At 42.3% G+C, this 5,107-nt stretch overlaps 1 pseudogene; it reads left to right on the top strand.

Moving 5' to 3' along the window:
* Nucleotides 1–3,273: 3,273 nt before the first annotated feature.
* LOC102247754 lies at nt 3,274–3,651 on the top strand (annotated as a pseudogene).
* Nucleotides 3,652–5,107: the final 1,456 nt, after the last annotated feature.

Genomic DNA, 5,107 nt, shown 5'->3' with positions numbered 1-5,107 from the left:
GAAGAAGTGGGTAGGATGTTCCCTAAAGCAAAGCCCCTTCCCCAGACACAAGGCCAATGCGTTCCTGCCAGCAAGAACATGGACACAGATACGGAGCTCCACTCTGACCTGGTGGCGGGAAGAGACTCAGGGAGCAGCTGGTGAGGAAGGTGGCGGCTCTGGGCAGCACTGGAAAGGCCTCAGGTCCCTTTGTATATTAACTGGTTACAATATAAACCCAGAGCTGCTATCTAGGTCTGTGGATGTCCTTAACACAAAGGCATGAGGGGATTCACTTCCTTTCCTCAACCTCACCAATCTTGGAGGACTTGCCTCTTCTCACAGGGAAGAGAAAATAAGAGAGAAAAGGAGGCCTGGAAGGAAACTTCTCATTGTTTCAGACAAAGCAGAAGGTCCTGTTTAAGGGGTCCAGGCAAGAGCAGGGGCTGGAGGGGGGCGATGGGAGATGATGGTCAGTTTTACTCTGAACCATAGCACTGCAGGCACTATGGCAACTGGCAGATATTTTTTAACTTTATTTTTTATAGAGATGAAATTCACATAATATAAAATTAACCATTGTAAAGCCTACATTTCAGTGGTATTTAATATATTTGCAATATTTTACAACCATCAGCTTAATCTAGTTCCAATGGAAGGTAATGCTCAAATTTTTATTAAAAATGGTCTGGGCTCAGCATGGTTATTGAGAGAATAAGATATAACATTGAAGTTGTCTGGCAGTCTTTTTAATACCATCAAGGGAAGTTCAGCCTGATAATGAAACCAAATAGAAGAAAATAAAAACAGTAGTGAGCTCTGATGACCTTATTTGAGCAGCTGGATCCAACTGTGCCTGAAGCCTACCTATCCCTGATCTTTCATGTGTACAAGACAGATAATTTTTTTTTCTTTTTGCTTAAGGCATTTTGAGTTTGGTTTTCTGGCACTTTTAACTAGAGAATCCCTAATTAATATTTTTTATCTATATATATATATATAAAAGCCTAAGCAACGGTTATGACAGGTCAACCGAATGACCGGTTGCTATGACACACACTGACCACCAGAGGGCAGGCGCTCAATGCAGGAGCTGCCCCCTGGTGATCAGTGCGCTCCCACAGCCAACCTCCAGCGGCTGGCCAACCTCCCACGGTCCCTCCTCCCCCCCGCAGCCGGCGGGCCCCAATCGGCTCAATTGGAACTGGGCGAGATGGCCCCCATCAGGCCCCGATCGCCAGCCACGCCCAGGGACCCGAACCATGCATGAATTCGTGCACCGGGCCTCTAGTTTAATATAAGTAAAGAAATAACATTCAAGGAAATGATGGCTCTATCATTTTCTGTGCGGGTCACAAAGGTGAAGAAAGGGATTCCTAGATGGAAGAGAAGAGCATTCTAGTAGGAGCCAGAAGTTATTGAATAGTTACTTTGTTTCAGGGACTGTACTTATTAAATCCTCATTACAACTCTATAGAAATTAACATAATTCCTCATACTATAGGTTAGCAAACTGAGGCTTACAGAAGTTAAAAAGTTCCCTTAAATTCACAGAATTAATAAGGGAAGGAGCCAAATTTGAATCCATGACTACCTGGCCCTAGAGCCCATGCTCTTGACTTCCAACATGAACTGCTTGCACCCCTTAAGAATTTTACAATTCAAAGAAATACCTACTCTGTCAATAAATATCTATGTATCTGAAAAAAAGTTGGAGGTTGTGGAGGGGGGGGCTTTTATGGCCTCCAACACACACACACACACACACACACACACACACACACAGCCTTCTGGGGAAGGTAAGATATGCTAATAGAAGGTCCATTTATTAGCTGAGGCCAGTGATGGATTTGTATGAAAATTTGGGAGCAATAACTTATATGCCACAGTGGAATTATTCTTCATGATAAAATAATGAGGAATTTAGAGGCTAGTAAATGATCTAGAAGGAAATAGAAGCTAGGAAGCCTGAGTACTACAAATAAGAAATGGAGGGACTAAGGACCTCCTCCCTCCCTTTGCTTATGTCCCCTTGTTTCCCAACTTACCTTGGGAAGAACAGAGATAAAAGAATATCTAAGGAGTAATGATGGTTATTACTGCTGTCCATCAAACATCACTGGGTCTCTTCCCAGTGATGTAATGTAGAATTACATTTCCCTACTTCCTTTAAAATTAGGTGTGACCACATGACTGGCTTCCCTCTGTGTAATGTGAGCAGAAGTGAGGAGATGAGACACATGTTCCTTCTGAACCTTGTGTTCTTCCCTTTGCTGAAGTGATTACTGTTTGAAAAATTACATACATTTGGGAAAGGACTGGGAAGGGATGTGAAAAATGAAATGAGTTGTGTAAAAGGGCTATGATTATGGGTAAGTGCTTATTGTTTAAAACATTTTATTTAATGTTTTTAATAGTGGTTGAAATATGAATAAAAATTGGAAAAAGGAAATAGAAAACTTGATGAAACTGAGTGGAGAATGATTTTGTCTTATATATTCCTGAGAGGGAGTGGACCAATTTTAGCTCAAATATTTTTGGAGTTCCAGATCCAGCCTCTGGTTAATTTTATACTTGTAAATCTTACAATTTTGAAAAAAAATCAGTAATTAGTATTTACTGATTATTTACTATGTCCTAGGCAGTGGGCTAAGTGCTTTATGTGGGTGATTTTATTGTTCCCTCTATAAAATTCTGATGATTTAGATATGATTATTGTTTCTATTTTACAGATGAGGACACTGAAGCTCAGAGAGGTTAAGTAGCATGCCCATAAGTACATAGTCAGAAAACTGTAAAATGAGGATTGCATTCCAGACAGCTTGAAATCAATGTTCATGCTCATAATCACTGTGCTATATAATCTCCAAACTATTTCATTTGTCATTGTTGGGGAAGTCTAAAGACCCGAAGATTGTAATATTTCTTTGGAATACAAATTGGTCCCTTCCTCATTACATCTACTATATTACTCTCTTCTCACATCTGTTTAGTTTTGTTCATGGTCAGATGAAAGGTAATGTCTTCTCTAATGTCACTTCCTATTGATTAGCAGTGTCTGTCTAGAGAGTGATATTGACAAGGATTCTAAGGCTACAAGAAAAAAAATGCCATGACTGATTTTCAATGTCTATTGTGGGCATGGGAGGGGTAAATGTTGGCCAAGAGCAAACAAGTTGGGTGGAAAGAAACATTTGGATGGCAGGATTAAGACCACTGCTTCTTAAAAGCCACAGGCATTCAAGGGAAATAGAAGTGATGCTGACTCCCAACCACTTACTTGGGCCCAGCATAATGGCTCCTGCAAAGAAGGGTGGTGAGAAGAAGGGCTATCTGCCATCAACAAGGTGGTAACCAGAGATACAGCATCAACATTCACAGTACATTCATGGAGTGGGTTTCAAGAAGCATGCCCCTTGGGCACTCAAAGAGATCCAGAAATTTGCCACAAAGGAAATGGGAATTCCAAATGTATGTATTGACCTCAGGCTGAACAAAGCTGTCTGGGCCAAAGGAATAAGTAATGTCCCATATTGTACCCAGATACAGTTGTCTAGAAAACATGATGAGTATGAAAATTCACCAAACAAGCTCTATATGTTGGTCACCTATGAACCTGTGACCACTTTCAAAATTCTGAAAACAGTTAATGTGGATGAGAACTACTGCTGATTGTCAAATAAAGTTATAAAACTTCCCAAAAAAAGTGATGAGGGAAAAAGCATGCATCCCAGGTGAGAGACAGGACTCTGGCCCATCACAGAACTTCATTGTTCCTGAATCTCACTAGCAGCAGGATCTTCTATTCTTTTCTATGTCAGGTCCATTCATTTATTTGACAAGTATTAAGGGTATACCACATGCCAAACATTATTCTATGCACTAGGAAAAAGCAGAGAAAAAGATAGACAAAATCTCTGCTCTCACGGAACTTATATTTTAGTGGAGAGAGTGGCAAAAACTTGTAAAGAAGAAATCTATAATAATAAAAGCGTAATATGCTAATGAGACCGGACAGCAGAACAACCTTTCAGACATCATTCCAGACATCCTTCTAGATGAAGCCATGGTGGCGGGGGCTGAGGCAGAGGCGGTTGGGGCGATCAGGCAGGCAGGCAGAGTGGTTAGGGGCATCAGGCAGGCAGGCAGAGGCGGTTAGGGGCGACCAGGCAGGCAGGCGAGTGGTTAGGGGTGTTTAGGTAGGCAGGCGAGCGGTTAGGGGCGATCAGGCAGGCAGGCAGGTGAGTGGTTAGGAACCAGCAATCCTGGATTGTGAAAGGGGATGTCCAACTGCCGGTTTAGGCTGAGGGATCAGGCCTAAACCGACAGTTGGACATCCCCCCCCAAGGGGTCCCAGATTGCGAGAGGGTGCAGGCTGGGCTGAGGCATCCCCACCATGCACAAATTTCATGCACTGGGCCTCTAGTTTTATATAATATTTCAGTGATAAGAGTTTTGAAAAAGTCAAGCAGATAAGGAGAGCCAGTGTAACAAGGTTGGGTTATAGGGGGGAGACCTATGGAGAGCATGGCTGGGAGGGCCTGGCTGCCTAGTTGTCAGCTCTATGGTGACACTGATCCATTTGTACCTTCAGGTCCTTACAATAAGTTGTATGGAAAGGTACACAGCTTAGTACAGGAGATGCCTTCATTTCCAGATTCTCTCACTTCTGCTGTGTGATCAATAAATCTCTCCCTATAGCCATACTCCTCATGTATCCCTACAAATTTGATTTTCTTCATAATTTTTTTCCTGTATTTTCCAAATTCCTACAATGTTCTACCTTTTTAAAAAATTATTATTGTTTTTGCCTGTACTGCCCGCCCTCACACACACCTAGAGTATGTTTCTCATGTCTCTATCTCTTGAACACGACTCCTTCTTCAAAATCCAGGTTGAGTTATCCCCAAACCATCCACACAGAGTTAAATATCTCTTCCTGAGGCCACCATGACACTCTGGACATTGCTTTTTGGGTGTCCCAGTGACAACCTCTGGGACCACCAGCCTTCTGACTCCAAGGCCTCTTCAAGTCAATTCCAGTTTCACCTACCCCATGATTAGTGTTGTAGGGGCCATATTGTAGGTTCCCTTGTAGCCCCAATGCCTAGTCCAAAGCTTGACACAT

The sequence above is a fragment of the Myotis brandtii genome, unplaced genomic scaffold, assembly GCF_000412655.1.
Source record: "Myotis brandtii unplaced genomic scaffold, ASM41265v1 scaffold32, whole genome shotgun sequence".
Taxonomy (NCBI): domain Eukaryota; kingdom Metazoa; phylum Chordata; class Mammalia; order Chiroptera; family Vespertilionidae; genus Myotis; species Myotis brandtii.
The sequence above is the reverse complement of the archived record's forward strand: the minus strand, read 5'-3'. Positions and strand labels throughout refer to the sequence as shown.